This window comes from Heptranchias perlo, chromosome 27, assembly GCF_035084215.1.
Source record: "Heptranchias perlo isolate sHepPer1 chromosome 27, sHepPer1.hap1, whole genome shotgun sequence".
NCBI lineage: Eukaryota > Metazoa > Chordata > Chondrichthyes > Hexanchiformes > Hexanchidae > Heptranchias > Heptranchias perlo.
This window is the reverse complement of record NC_090351.1, coordinates 15,526,671-15,543,482: the sequence shown is the minus strand read 5'-3', so window position 1 is coordinate 15,543,482 and position 16,812 is coordinate 15,526,671. Positions and strand designations below refer to the sequence as shown.

General features: G+C 42.3%; 1 protein-coding gene across 6 annotated transcripts in view; it reads right to left on the bottom strand.

Moving 5' to 3' along the window:
• The window catches only part of LOC137344427 (protein phosphatase 1 regulatory subunit 12A-like), a 211,413-nt gene that overhangs the window by 120,611 nt on the left and 73,990 nt on the right, over positions 1-16,812 (bottom strand). The gene's annotated exons all lie outside the window — the stretch shown is intronic.

Sequence of the window (16,812 nt, the reverse complement as noted above, 5' to 3'; positions counted from 1 at the left end):
ACGGAACGGAGGAGAATAGAGAAAAAAGGGCATGCACTGTGGTTTTTAGTTTAGAGATACTTTTGTGGTGCACTTGACTTGGAGGTTAAAATCACAGTAATAAAGCTACTGACATTCAAGCTGCTTTAATACAGTGTGTGTTTCAGTGCAGTGAGCAACCTGAAAACTTAAAAAAATGTCCAGAGCAGGAATCCTGGAATTCCTTGAACATGTTGCACTTTGATTTATAGATCTTCATTTTTACCTTCTTCTCAAATTATAGTGCTGATAAATGTTTACACAACCGTGCTATAAATTATTTAGCCTACAACTTTATGGTTCTACCCAACAAGGCTAATCCTTACTACAGCTTGCTGTAAAAGGGGAAAGAATAGACAGTGAAATTCAACAAGATAATTAGGCTCCTTATCAGTGTTAATTTTACTTAAATTAAAATAAAAACATGTCCAATATGACTGTTTTGATGCAATTGCTATTAATATTCACCATTGAGTTGCACTGGTTTGTTATAAATCAAAAGTCTCAAATCCACACAAGTACCTCAAGAGGGCAGGCTTGTGCTGCTCAAACCTTGAATCAAAATGAGTTGACTTCTGTCAGCTGAATTCATTTTGAATCATAGATATGGTTAATTTTGTATTTCAAGAAATTTATTCTCCAATTATCCATAAAAGGCTCTATGAAACAGTCTGGAATGTGCAAGATCACAGAACTTCAGATTCAGCATTTTATTTGTCTCATGAATAACAGTTATAAGATAAATGTTAGGTATATTAAAGTTGTAAATCACAAACTGAGTGCAAGGTTTAGTGCTACAAAAAGATGTAAATTTCAGTACAAATAGCCATGCTTTGCAAGAATAGTATCTCAGTTTAATAAAAACTGAATAGGAATCCTATCAAATCCTGCAGCACACCATCAAATACTCTGACTCAACTTGCTTAGTAATTTTTTTGTTGCTATTTTATAGTCGACCTGTCATGTCAAGGTGTGTTCGAGTAGTGATCCTGAAGATTTTTCCTATTCTCCTGATGGTGCGCTTCAATATTGCTAAGTATTCCATCTGGCAGTTTTGCTGAGAATTGGTGAAACTCATTCAATGACAGCAGCTGAGTTCAAATTTTAGCTGAAGCTGGAATTTGACAGTGTGACCCTCCAACTGGGAGTTAAAAGCTCTAGATTCTTCTTACAAACTTTGATTTGACACCAGTTTGATTTGAAAAAGACAAAGGCAGTTGCTTTGCAATTCAGACTTTGCTCATTTGCCTCCAATCCTGGTTTGAAATATCTGTAACTGCATTCCTATCAATACAACTAATCTCCTTAAAAGGTTTATCAGATTATACTTTGTTTTTATTTGTCTTATTTACCTAGAAGAAAAAGAGGATCACTGAACTCTAGAACTGTACCTCAGTTGTGCTAAAAATGAACAAGACACATTTAGGCCTAGCACTGGCCTTTTAAAAAAAAAACGGGGTCACATGAAAATTTTTTGAGGACAAATCTCATCACTTCATCCAGATTTTTTACAAAAACATATATAATTTAAAGGATAGCTCTTTGATGAAATGACCCTGTCTGATTTTGTTTTAGCATCAATAGATCAAGACAATTAAGTATTGGTTACAATCCATTTTTAAATCCAACAATCATCTTTGTAAAGCATCATCTGTGTCATAACTGCTGGTTAAATACATTTTGAGATAGCTTTTTCACTAACAATGCTTTTTAAGAGGAGGTAGGTGATGGTACAAGTACTTTTATAACAGATTTTTATGGCTTCCAAAACCAACTTTTTTTTAAAAAAAAGGGAGCAGAGGGAGACAGGGAAGACTATTAGCTTGACAACGGCACAGATTACGATAGTGGGGGAGAACCTCTTTATTAACCAAAAATGCAGACGTTTGCAGCTGTATTTGAAACTACTTTTAAGCAAGTTTTGCCAATCTCCGACAGCATTGTTTTCATATTAATTTTGGTGACCATACTGGGAGGACAACACAACACAAATGAAGCTTGTACTGCAACCAATAAGTGTGCAAGGTATATAATGCAGATAAATAATACTACACTGATTGAAGCTGCTCCATAATTCCACGAACAGTGCTTTATTTGCCCCCATCCAGAATATGTTAACCTAACACTCTCACTAAACATGTTTACAACGATGTAGGATTTACACCATCACTTTGGACTCCATTTTGTGACTTGATCTGAGGAGTTTGAATTATAGTGGTTGAGTTACATAGAATTCAATTTGATGCAGACCTACAATAAAGTAATAGATTTACAAGACTATTTGCCATCACTTAAACAGTTAACGTTTAAAGGGGTCAGCCTTGGCTCAGTGGTCGTACTCTTGCCTGATTCAGAAGGTCATGAGTTCAAGCCCCACTCTAAGAGACTTGAGTGCATAATCTGGACTGACAACTTCAGTCTGGTACTGAGGGAGTTCTGCACTGTAGGAGGTTCTGTCATTTGGATGAGATGTTGAATTGAGGCCCTGGTGACCCTCTCAGGTTAATGTAAAAGATCCCATGGCACTTTTTGAAGAGGAGCAGGGATGTTCCCCTGGTGTCCTGGCCAACATTTATCCAGCAGCCAACACCTAAAACAGATGATCTGGTCATTTATTTCATTGTTGTTTGTAGGACCTTGCTGTTCGCAAATTGGCAGCCACATTTCTTACATTATAACATTGACTACACTGCAAGGGTACTTAATTAGCTGGGAAGCGCTTTGGGATGAAAAGCTATATAAATACAACTTAATTCTTTCTTTAATGTGTCTCAACATGCCACAATAACTTGGCATAAGAAGTAGTGTGGCCAATTTTTGCATAGATCTTGCATTTATAAAAATGAATTGAAAATATTTTCACCACTATTATCTTCTCTTGTAAAAATCCAGCTGATTAGGTACAACCTATTCAATTTAGAACAGCATATTTTCAATCTGCTTTGACATTTCCTTCAGGTTTCCAACATATTTGCCGTGGAGGGCATTGTGTATCAGATGGCTTCCATGCTGTGATCAATGCCCCGGATGCTGCAGAACCAACAATGTGGACTGAAACACTGTTTAATGCACTGGGAGAGAAGGGGAAGGGGAAGTTCTAGAAAGGGATTTATTTAAGGTAGGTAAACATATTTTAAAATTGAATTCAAGTCAAAGTTATAGCAGTTTCCTTTTCACCACTGCTTCTAGCACATTTAATCAGCTAATTTGCCAACAGTTTTAATTTGATGTTAGTTATTGCTAACCACAGACTTAGATATAGAAGTGACAGAATCAAAAAGATACTCACTTCTTAACCCACTTCAAAATTCAGCCCATACTAAAGGGATGAGTTTTCCTGTATTTGTCAGCTCTAAGAATCCTAAGCAAGTTAAAATTCAGCAGTTTCAATACAGCTGCCAGTGGTCACCAGTTGGTAACAAAACTGGCCATAATCATTCAGCACTTAATAAACAATCACACTAGATCTGGCTGACAGGGAAATGAAAATGGTGTTTTTATAAAGATGGAGTGCAGACACATTGTTGCAGCACTTCGCCTGACCTGTGTGCTAGATGTTGACATTGGACATAAAACACATTTCTCTTCACTGTTATCTTGCCCAAAAAACAGTAATGAGAAAACACAGAAAAAGATTAGTACTGCATTCAACATGGTCATGCTGGTTGCAATTACATAGAATTTACAGCACAAAAACAGGCCAATCAGCCCAACTGTTCTATGCCGGTGTTTATGCTCCACACAAGCCTCCTCTCACCCTACTTCATCTAACCCTATCAGCATATCCGTCTATTCATTTCTCTCTCATGTACTTATCTAGCTTCCCCTTAAATGCATCTATGCTATTCACCTAAACTACTCCATGTGGTAGCGAGTTCCACATTCCAACCACTCTCTCGGTAAAGAAGTTTCTCCTGAATTCCTTATTGGATTTATTAGTGACTATCTTATATTTCTGACCTCTAGTTTTGGACTCACTCCACAATTGGAAACTTCTTCCCCACGTCTATCCTATCTAACCCCTTAATAATCTTAAAGGCCTAGATTAGGTCACCCCTCAGCCTTCTCTTTTCTAAAGAAAAGAGACCCAGTCTGTTCAGTCTTTCCTGATAGTCAGTTCTGGCATCATCCTTATAAATCTTTTTTGCACCTTTTCCAGTGTCTCTATATCCTTTTTGTAATATGGAGACCAGAACTGTGCACAGTTCTTTAAGTGTGGTCTAACCAACATTGTAAACAAGTTTAACATAACTTCTCTGATTTTCAATTATATTTCTCTAAATCTGAACCCCGGTGCTTTGTTTGCATTTTTTATGGCTTTTTTTTAAAATCAGCAATGTTGATACTAGTATAAAAATGCAATTTTTACTGCACAATCCTGACCTTGCGCAAATGTAAACCAACTTACAAGAGACAAAATCAACGTGAGGGATGCGTCTCTGTTCAGCTAATCTCAGCATCCAACTGCCACCTTCAGATACTGCGTTGCAAACAAAATATCTTATATACTCTATCTAGGTTATCTGTCTGCGAACATGACAGCACACTCAAGCAGGCATGAAACCATAAAGATGGAAATATAGTACCCACCACATAACGGGCGCGTTCGTGCGAACGCAGTTTTCCCGCTATACGTGTGGCTCGTATAACGCAATAGCATTAGTAAAATTTAAACTAATTTCAGTTCCAGTTAGATGGCTTTGAGTGGCTGCTGAGCAGAATTTGCATTTGTATTTTACAGTTTTAAAGGCTGCCAGAAAGACAACAGTTAAAATTCACACTGCAACATGTGCTAAAGATAGCTGAAACATCAATAAAAACAAAACAAAAAATAGCACAGTGTTACCAGGGTTCTATATTTACCGGATAGCTTTCAAATCTGGGCCATTTAATGCAGCTGGAAGCACAAATTCACTAAAAAGGTAAAAAAGAGTTTTCTCTTTGCTTTGGACAGTCCTTAACGGGGGAAATCTCCTGCACAGCTATGCAGGTTTTGGTGACAGATTCTCCTCTGAAAGTGTAAAATATTAAAATGAAGTCTGCCTCAACAAGGCGCTTAATACATTCAGTGCACCTTAACGAGGTGTTATTTACTTATGTCTGTTCTTGCATTCAGTGCATCCAGTGTCCTTACTAACTTACATTGGCTCCCGATTCCCCAACTCCTCAAATTTAAAATTCTCATTCTTGTGTTCAAATGCCTTCTGGGCCTTCCTCCTCCCTATCTCTAGCTTCCCATAGCCCTTATCCCCCATCCTGAAATTCTCCATTTCTTTGAATCTGGCCTTTTGAGCTTCTGACCTCCTTTTGCCCCATCATTGGTGACCGTGCCTTCAGCTGTGTCAGACCCACACTCTGGGATTTGTTCCCTACACCCTCCCTCCCCCAACTTGCTCTTATTTCTTAAAGCCCTCCTTAAAAATTCATCTCTATGACCAATCTTTTGTTTAGCCCTCCTAATATCTTCTTCGTCTCAGCAACCATTTTTGTCTGATTACGTTTTTGTGACGCACCTTCCCATGTTAAAAGGCAGTACATAAACGCAAGTTGTTACTGCAGCTGTATTAATGTGCCACTGCATCTGCTACAGATCATGATCCGAAGAATCCATATTAGAAATGGCACATGTAGATGTCATATGAGAACACCTAGATTCAGCTGTGATGTCTCTTACACGGACATCCACTGGGTATGCACAAAGCATGTTTTGATCAGCAAGGTAATAAAGGGCTGCCCATGACTATCCAACCAAGCCCCAGCATGAGTCAGGGGATGTGGAGTAGGCACAGAAATTGGGGAGGGAAAATAAAAATCATCAAAATATGGAGGCCTCAAAAGCGGTTGATGTGGGTGATGGAAAATTCACATTCGTACAGCAGAGTGATGCATGAGAATGGGGAAAGGGCCCACTTTTGAAGCAGAGTAGTGGCAGCTTTTCTATGTATCTGGTCATGGCAATCCTAGCTCCTCAATGCAAACACTGGATGCTCAAAATGGAAGAATGTCTCATTTTTTTAGTATCAACATCCCTCATCCTGCCGAGCACAAAAATGTATGTTTAAATAATGACACTGTTTTTCAATGTTCTGATTTCAGATTAATTACTTACAGTGCCGGTTATCACGTCATGGAATGCTTAACTCAACTCGAAACTATAATGCATATTTTTCAATGACACATACATTTGCGCTGCACTATTGTACGTACACGCTTTGCTCTCAGGTGGCTACATACATACATGTTATGTTACTGGATTAGTAATCCAGAGGCATGGATTAATAATCCAGAGTCATGAGTTCAAATCTTGCCATGGCAGCTGGGGAATTTAAATTCAATTAAATAAAAACATTTTTAAAAACTAGTATCGGTAATGGTGGCCATGAAACTACCGGATTGTCGTAAAAACCTATCTGGTTCACTAATGTCCTTTAGGGAAGGAAAGCTGCCATCCTTACCCAGTCTAGTCTGTATGTGACTCCAGACCACAGTAATGTGGTTGATTCTTAATCGCCCTCTGAAATGGCCTAACAAGCCAGTTATACAAATCTCGCTACAAAAAGTCATAAGAATAAAACCGGACGGACCACCCGGCATTGGACCGCAAGGCACCGGACACGACAACGCCAAACCAAGCCCAGTCGACCCTGCAAAGTCCTCCTCACTAACATCTTGTGCCAAAATTGGGAGAGCTGTCCCACAGACAAGCAACAGCCTGACATAGCTATGCTCACAGAATCATACCTTTCAGCTAATGTCCCAGATTCTTCCATCACCATCCCTGGCTATGTCACGTCCCACTGGCAGAACAGACCAAACAGAGGTGACGGTACAGTGGTCTACAGTCAGGAGGGAGTGGCCCTGGGAGATCTCAACAGAGACCCCGGACCTCATGAGATCTCATGGCATCAGGTCAAACATGGGCAAGGAAACTTCCTGCTGATTACCACCTACCACCCTCCCTCAGCTGATGAATCAGTCCTCCTCCATATTGAGCAACACTTGGAGGAAGCACTGAGGGTAGCAAGAGCACAGAATGTACTCTGGGTGGGGGACTTCAATGTCTATCACCAAGAGTGGCTTGGTAGCTCCACTACTGACCGAGCTGGCCGAGTCCTGAAGGACGAAGCTGCCAGATTGGGCCGAGGGCAGGTGGTGAACGAACCAATGTGAGGGAAAAACCTACTTTACCTCGTCCTCATCAATCGACCAGTCGCTGATGCATCTGTCCACGACAGTATTGATAGGAGAGACCACCGCACAGTCCTTGTGGAGACGAAGTCCCGTCTTTGCACTGAGGATACCATCCAACGTGTTGTGTGGCACGACCACTGTGCTACATGGAATAGATTCAGAACAGATCTAGCAGCTCAAAACTGAGGCGCTGTGGGCCATCAGCAGCAGCGGAATTGTATTCCAGCACAACCTACAACCTCATGGCCCGGCATATTCCTCTCTACCATTATCAATAAGCCAGGGGATCAACCCTGGTTCAATGAGGAGTAGAAGAGCATGCCAGGAGCAGCACCAGGCATACCTAAAAATTAGGTGCCAACCTGGTGAAGCTACAACACAGGACTACATGCATGCTAAACAGCAGAAGCAGCATGCTATAGACAGAGCTACGCGATTCCACAACCAACAGATCAGATCAAAGCTCTGCAGTCCTGCCACATCCAGTCGGGAATGGTGGTGGACAATTAAACAACTAACGGGAGGAGGAGGCTCTGTAAACATCCCCAGGCTCAATGATGGCAGAGTCCAGCATGTGAGTGCAAAAGACAAGGCTGAAGCCTTTGCAACCATCTTCAGCCAGAAGTGCTGAGTGGATGATCCACCTCAGCCTCCTCCTGATATCCCCACCATCACAGAAGGCAGTCTTTAGCCAATTCAATTCCCTCCACGTAATTAAGAAATGGCTGAGTGCATTAGACACAACAAAGGCTATGGGCCCCGACAATATCCAGGCTGTGGTGCTAAAGACTTGTGCTCCAAAACTAGACGCGCATCTAGCCAAACTATTCCAGTACAGCTACAACACTGGCATCTACCAAACAATGTGGAAAATTGCCCAGTTATGCCCTGTCCACAAAAAGCAAGACAAATCCAATCCGGCCAATTACCGCCCCATCAGTCTACTCTCAATCATCAGCAAAGTGATAGCACTGTCAACGACACGTTCCATCAAACAGAACTTACTCACCAATAACCTGCTCACCGATGCTCAATTTGGGTTCTGCCAGGACCACTCGGCACCAGACCTCATTACAGCCTTGGTCCAAACATGGACAAAAAAAGAGCTGAATTCCAGAGGTGAGGTGAGAGTGACTGCCCTTGACATCAAGGCAGCATTTGACCAAGTGTGGCACCAAGGAGCCCTGGTAAAATTGAAGTCAATGGGAATCAGGGGGAAAACTCTCCAGTGGCTGGAGTCATACCAAGCACAAAGGAAGATGGTCGTGGTTGTTGGAGGCCAATCATCTCAGCCCCAGGACATTACTGCAGGAGTTCCTCAGGGCAGTGTCCTTGGCCAACCATCTTCAGCTGCTTCATCAATGACCTTCTCTCCAACATAAGGTCAGAAATGGGGATGTTTGCTGATGATTGCAGTGTTCAGTTGCATTCGCAACCCTTCAGATAATGAAGCAGTCCGTGCCAGCGTGCAGCAAGACCTGGACAACATCCAGGCTTGGGCTGATAAGCGGCAAGTAACATTCACGCCAGACAAGTGCCAGGCAATGACCATCTCCAACAAGAGAGTCTAACCACCTTCCCTTGACATTCAACAACATTACCATTGCCGAAACCCCAACATCGTGAGGGTCACCATTGACCAGAAACTTAACTGGACGCCCCACATAAATACTGTGGCTACAAGAGCAGGTCAGAGGCTGGGTATTCTGCAGCGAGTAACTCACCACCTGACTCCCCAAAGCCTTTCCACCATCTACATGGCACAAGTTAGGAGTGTGATGGAACACTCTCCACTTGCCTGGATGAGTGTAGATCCAACACTCAAGAAGCTCGACACCATCCAGGACAAAGCAGCCCACTTGATTGGTACCCCATCCACCACCCTAAGCATTCACACCCTTCACCACCGGTGCACAGTGGCTGCAGTGTGTACCATCCACAGGATGCACTGCAGCAACTCGCTAAGGCTTCTTCGACAGCACCTCCCAAACCTGCGACCTCTACCACCTAGAAGGAAAAGGGCAGCAGGCACATGGGAACAACACCACCTGCATGTTCCCCTCCAAGTCACACACCATTCCGACTTGGAAATATACCGCCATTCCTTCATCGTTGCTGGGTCAAAATCCTGGAACTCCCTACCGAACAGCACCATGGGAGAACCTTCACCATATGGACTGCAGTGGTTCAAGGCAGCAGCTCCCAACCACCTTCTCAGGGCAATAAATGCTGGCCTTGCTAGCGACACCCACATCCCATGAACGAATAAAAAAAAACTTGTGTGTTGTGCAGTTTCAGATACAAGTCAGTCAAATATCATGGGCACGATTTCAGCCTGTAAAAATGGGTAGGTTGTGGGGGTGGGGCGATAAAAATTGCAACAATTTCAAACCCATCCATTTCCAGTTTTCACGAGGGCGGGCAACCAACCCGCTCTAAGGAGGCGGGTTGGTCACTAAAAGGAGGCTGCGGGCCTCCACTTTTCCAGGTTGTGATTTTAGCCTCTGGGGGATGGGATTCCCAGGCCTTCTCCTTCAGGCCGCATGAGGGGCGAGAAGGCCCGAAACTGCATTTAAGTGCCTTTGTGGCACGGCACTGCTCGTGGATCCAGGGGAGCAGGAGTGCTTCCTCCAGGCCCAACAAGCCTACCTGCAGCAACCCCCTCAACGATCGCCGATGCCCCCCCCACCCCCAACTATCGCAACCCCCGCGATTACCTTCCATATATACATACAGTAAAATGGCATTGAATGCTCATCTACAGAGTAAGACAAATATTTTATGGAGCTGGAAAAATTGTTCTTGCATTTCAGCCAGGTAGTGTGATTATATATACTCTGTACCTCTCCTGTATTCCCATAGGGTACATGTAATGAGACCACATTCACTAGCCTCAGCTGTTTTATACTGAAAATAATTCCATATCTTTTCTTTTCACCCACGAGTATAAGATATATTCTGCAGTTTCAGCGCCCTTGAGTTTCACTTTTTTCAATGACACTAGCGAAATAGCGGGGATTTTCTCCATTTAGATCAGAAAAATACCAATCGACTCAAAGGTGTTACCTGTTGTGAAAGCCATTTTAAAAATATTTTTAGATCTCATTATTACAGGATATCAATTATAAATTTATTAACTGAAAAACAATTTTCTGTCACTCAAGGCCTCTTTCCTCAAATTGACTTGCAACTGGATGGTTTTAGAAAGTATGTCAAGCCATTAGCACAGATGAAATGGCTCCATTGCAGTGACCTTGTAACAAAGGCAAAGTCTGAACAATTGACATGGTCGGCACCTACTACTTTGAACTCTTTGGTGCCAGACTAATCAGAGTCTGGGGACGGCAGAAAGGTTAGATTTTATGAAGCTAGGTATTATGTCCTACCCAGGAGTTTGCTTGGTCTTTTTGGCACCCAATATCCTTGAATTAGCCTTGAATGGGTCAGTACAGAGGTCAAAGGCCTGTCTCAATGTAAAGCATGATCCTTCAAAATAGTCCATTGATGCCAGTAACCATATTCTGTTTGACAGCAGATAAACAAAATACAAAGAATGGTCATCTAATACTGAAAGGACTTTTTGTCATACAGGGCATTGACATCATAGCAATAATTAGAAAGTTTAAGGCTCTTAGCTCAACCTATAAAATTGAAGCTGATGGTGACTGGCCCTGCAATTCAGTCTTCCTGAGACAGCACCTAACCCTTGCTTGAACACGTTCTCAGTGGTGGAGACAATACTCACTGCACTGAGCGACAGGTGTGAACCTGCAGTCTAGCACTGCACAGTACAAAGCATTAAAGCTCCACAGCAAGGTACTACACCACCCCAACCATTTAACATTGTTAGAGGAACACTGAGTTGTGGAAAACGTGGGCATGGATTTGAGAGGCAACACCACGTTAAAAGATTTTGGAGAAGAAAGGGAAGTTGAAGGTGGGGTGGTAGTTTGCAAGGAATAAGGGCTCGAGCATGGGTTTTTTTTTGAGAAGGGGGTGATGCCTAGCTGCCAGAGGCAGTAGTAGAGGCGGGTACAATTTTGTCTTTTAAAAAGCATTTGGACAGTTACATGGGTAAGATGGACATAGAGGGATATGGGCCAAGTGCAGGCAATTGGGACTAGCTTAGTGGTATAAACTGGGCGACATGGACATGTTGGGCCGAAGGGCCTGTTTCCATGTTGTAAACTTCTATGATTCTATTGGTTTTGAAAGGGAAGGGAACAGTACCTGAGAAGGAACCATGTACAATGTCAGCCAGCATGGGGGCCAGGAAAGGAAGTTGGGTGGTCAGCAATTTCATGGCAATGGGTTCAAGCAAGCAGGGGATCATGGACATGATGAGCTTGAAGAAGGCATGAGGGGAGATTGGAGAGAAACTAAAGATGCAGGTTCAGGGCTGGGTCGCCAGGTGCAGCTAAACAGATGGTCTCAATTTTAGTGACTAAAGAAGTTCATGAGCTCCTTGCAGTTGTTGTTGGTGGGAGTAGGGGAGAGGAAGGAGATAGTTGGTAGTGGAGAAAAGTAGCTGGGGGCTATCTTTTCTTGCAGGAATAGTAGCTGGGGGCTATCTTTTCTCGCAGAAGAGAGCAAGGCACGATAGGGATTCATGTGGTCCAGCCAGATCTGGACTCGGTGACTTACCCTCTTTCAATCCTGCTATTTTTTTTCCCAGAAACGATTCCTTTTCCAGTTATCGCTAACAATTGCTCCCATTCTCCTCCAGTGCACTTCCATTATTTGTAAAAATTGACCAAAAATATTTATTCACCATGTCCTCCATTAAAAGCCATTACTATTCACTTTTGCATTATCTGCTAGCTTTTTTTCATATTCCTTTTCCACCATTCTACCTCCCTGCTACACTTCCTATATTCCTTCAAATGTTCTTGATTGTTAGTCCTAGCTTTTTTTTAAACACACCTTCCTTTTAAGTATCAGTTTAGCTTTAATCTCTTATTTTTAAAAAGTTTGTCACTTAATATCGTAATCTTTAAGTTGCAATTCCTCACAATACTACATTTTCTCTAATTATATGACTTTTCTTTTGTTCGGACTGAAGCAGGCCCACTTTAACCCTCCCCAAAAATTTAGAACAAAGTCCTAGCACCATTCATTAAGATATTCATCTTTTCACAGTACAGCCCAATTTCAAGAATCCATAATTTGTGTAGTCATGCCACTGTGTTCTGCCTTTTGGCCCCAGGCTTCTGCCAATCAAGGACCCCGAACTTGGGGCAAAGAGCACAGGTCAGTCATGTGAGCACACAAAGCATAAATACCTGAAACTGACTTCCATCGCAAAAGAATGATTTTCATAATGGATAGTGCTAGAATTTTTAAAGAACGTGTTTGGAATATTTATAGACTTGTTTGGGGTGGCAGGAGTGGAAATACTAAGCTAATAGAAAGTGTACAAAACTACTGATTTGTTTTGTAATGAGCAAATGGCAATAACACTCAAAGTGGTGAGTGTTGTGGACCAGCAATGTGTTGCAGTTTATTATATCTAATCCGTTAAAATAATTTGTTTTTAAATTATGTGCTCATTATTCCTAATACAAATCATATTCAAACTAGCAGACCAGACTGTGGTATCTTTTTCTGTATTTCCAAGTTGCCCATCTAAAATGCCCTCTCAATTTCTTATATCCACCTTGATGTGATTCCACCTCAATCCCTTATTGCTGCTGCTGGCCCATCTTTTGTGCGATAGGGCGGGAGAATTAATCCAATCTATTCTTGTCACTTGTACTCATGATACCAGGATAGCTCCATCTCCTCAAGGCTGCCTGTTGTTGTGAGAGTAGCATGGAAAGGAGGGCAGGGGGGTGGGGGTGGAGTAAACAACAGGTAGGAAGCTGGTATTCAGCACACCTCCGATTGGAGAATCTAGATGGGACATTGACGGACAAGGAGAGTCAAATGATTCTGAACATCGAAAACTCAATAATACCTCAACTCTTAAAAAGGTCTTGGAAGTTGGTATCCTATATAACTAAAAGTCATCAACATTGAAAGGGGAGCACAGTTTATTAAAATGAGATGCTGTGTTGTGAATTTTTTTCTTAAAACATTTCTTTAGACTTCAAATGAATAGAAAGAGAAGTAAGGAATTGATTCTTCTAGTGCTACCTCCTTGTGCAATGTGCCATTTAAAAAAAAAACTTAATATGAAGACTGATCATTTTTTTTAAAAATGAAAGCAATTCTTTAAAAAAAATGCATTTTAACTATGATCTCTAACACTGGTAGGATGATTTCTGGAAAGGGTTTCAACTCAGTGCATGCAAGTTAAAAACTAGAATGTTAGGAGTATGAAGGAAGTCAGATACAATATTCTTTTAGTCTTGATAGAATAAATTATCAGGGAAGTTCAAAGTGAATGTCTATGAATGGGTTGCAGAGACAACTGAGTAAATGGAGAAAGACTGGATTGAGGATATGGTGAGAAGGCAGATAAGAGAGGTTGATATTAATGAAAAAGGGCTGACTTATTGTTCCTTGTATTTTATCCGTTGCTAAAACTTTGTGATCACCATTTCAAAATTGGGACTCCAAAGACCACTGCAGTCTAGTCACGCCTTTAAGGATGATATTCAAAAATCCGAAATTATACGGTACTCAAAAATGCTGAACAAATATTTTGTTTCAGTCTTTACAGTAGAGGACACTAAGAATATCCCAACACTGGACAAACAGGGGACTCTCGGGGGGGAGGAGCTAAATACGATTAAAATCACTCAGGAGATGGTACTCAGTAAAATAATGGGACTCAAGGCGGATAAATCCCCTGGACCTGATGGCTTCCATCCTAGGGTCTTGAGGGAAGTGGCAGTAGGGATTGTGGATGCTTTGGTGATAGTTTTCCAAAATTCCCTGGACTCAGGAGAGGTCCCGGCAGATTGGAAAACTGCTAATGTAACACCGTTATTTAAAAAGGGTAGTAGGCAGAAGGCTGGAAATTATAGGCCAGTTAGCTTAACATCTGTGGTGGGTAAAATTTGAGTCTATTATTAAGGAGACAGTAACGGAACATTTAGATAAGCATAATTTAATAGGACAAAGTCAGCATGGCTTTATGAAGGGGAAGTCATGTCTGACAAATTTGCTTGAGTTCTTCGAGGATATAACGTATAGGGTGGATAAAGGGGAACCAGTGGACATAGTGTATTTAGACTTCCAGAAGGCATTCGACAAGGTGCCACATAAAAGATTATTACTTAAGATAAAAAATCACGGGATTGGGGGTAATATTCTGGCATGGGTGGAGGATTGGTTATCGAACAGGAAGCAGAGAGTTGGGATAAATGGTTCATTTTCGGACTGGCAACCAGTAACCAGTGGTGTTCCACAGGGGTCGGTGCTGGGTCCCCAACTCTTTACAATCTATATTAACGATTTGGAGGAGGGGACCGAGTGCAACATATCAAAATTTGCAGATGATACAAAGATGGGAGGGAAAGTAGAGAGTGAGGAGGACATAAAAAACCTGCAAGGGGATATAGACAGGCTGGGTGAGTGGGCGGAGATTTGGCAGATGCAATATAATATTGGAAAATGTGAGGTTATGCACTTTGGCAGGAAAAATCAGAGAGCAAGTTATTTTCTTAATGGCGAGAGACTGGAAAGTACTGCAGTACAAAGGGATCTGGGGGTCCTAGTGCAAGAAAATCAAAAAGTTGGTATGCAGGTGCAGCAGGTGATCAAGAAAGCCAACGGAATGTTGGCTTTTATTGCTAGGGGGATAGAATATAAAAACAAGGAGGTATTGCTGCAGTTATATAAGATATTGGTGAGACCGCACCTGGAATACTGCATACAGTTTTGGTCTCCATACTTAAGAAAAGACATACTTGCTCGCGAGGCAGTACAAAGAAGGTTCACTCGGTTAATCCCGGGGATGAGGGGGCGGACATATGAGGAGAGGTTAAGTAGATTGGGACTCTACTCATTGGAGTTCAGAAGAATGAGAGGCGATCTTATTGAAACATATAAGATTGTGAAGGGTCTTGATCGGGTGGATGCAGTAAGGATGTTCCCAAAGATGGGTGAAACTAGAACTAGGGGGCATAATCTTAGAATAAGGGGCTGCTCTTTCAAAACTGAGATGAGGAGAAACTTCTTCACTCAGAGGGTGGTAGGTCTGTGGAATTTGCTGCCCCAGGAAGCTGTGGAAGCTACATCATTAGATAAATTTAAAACAGAAATAGACAGTTTCCTAGAAGTAAAGGGAATTAGGGGTTATGGGGAGCGGGCAGGAAATTGGACATGAAGCTGAGTTCGGATCGGTCAATGCCCTGTGGGTGGCGGAGAGGGCCCAGGGGCTATGTGGCCGGGTCCTGCTCCGACTTCTTGTGTTCTTTAGATTTGTGGTTGGGATCAGATCAGCCATGATCTTATTGAATGGCGGAGCAGGCTCGAGGGGCCGATTGGCCTACTCCTGCTCCAATTTCTTATGTTCTTATGTTCTTATGTTCATCAATTGGATTCTGCTATTGCAAAATGCTCAAGTAAAAACAGTCAAATGATTCTTATAAAAGGCAATTCAGTTGAACCAAAATTCAAGCATGCTGCACTTTTAAGCATCACAGGAATATTTCAATACTCAAATCAAACCAGGGTGCTTATTTTCAATAAGGAACCCACTCCAAGGATGGGAAACCACTCGATAACTTTGACTTAAGTTTCATGAAACATTTAAGTTACTGAATGGTAGGACAGCATTTGTTGATAAATGTGCACATTTATGAAATGAACTTGGGGCTCGATTTTAAAAGTAAAAAACAGGTGGGTTGGGGTGGGGGGGGGCTTGGAAAATTGCCATCATTTCAGACCCGCCCATTTCTGGTTTTCATGGGGGCAGGACGAGGGGTGGGCAGCCAACCCGCTCCCAGGAGGCGGGTCGGGCCTTAAAACCTCTCACGGGGGCTTCAGGCCTCCATTTTTAACTAATTCCCCATTTCAACCCTGGAGGGCTGGGATTCCCGGGCCTTCTGTTTTACGCCTCCTCAAAGGAGGCGAAAGGCCCAAGACTGCAGGTAAGTGCCTAGAAAGGCACAGCTTGTGGGCCTGGAGGAGCAGGAGTGCTTACCCCAGGCCCAACAAGCCCACCTGCACCGACCAACACCCCCACCCCGCGTCCATGCAAACAAAGACTTACCTGCAGACGTCCTCTCCCTGGCTGGTCTCCTGTCCAACTGAGACCAGCCCGTCAATCAGCCGGTCAGGAAACAGACAAAAAAAGACATCCTTATGTCAAAATCATAAGGACGTCCGGGAAACCAGTACTAATGGGTTTCCTGACCTCAAATTGACCCCCCCCCCCCCCCCACCCCTTCCCGGCTCAGTTTGAAAATTGAGCCCTTGGTGTCTACTAAGTTAATTAAATACAGCAAATAAAAATTTAAGACATGTTAAAGTTACTCATGAGACAAGATTATCTGACTAGAGAACTGATTAATCAGTCCTTGACAAATTTTGCCACATGACTTTCTGGGGCAGGAGGGAGATGACGACAATGACAATGTTGTAAGTAAACAAAACAGCTTTTGTCAAAGTCAGAAAATACAAATAACGTCAGAGCAGTTTGCTTAGATAGGT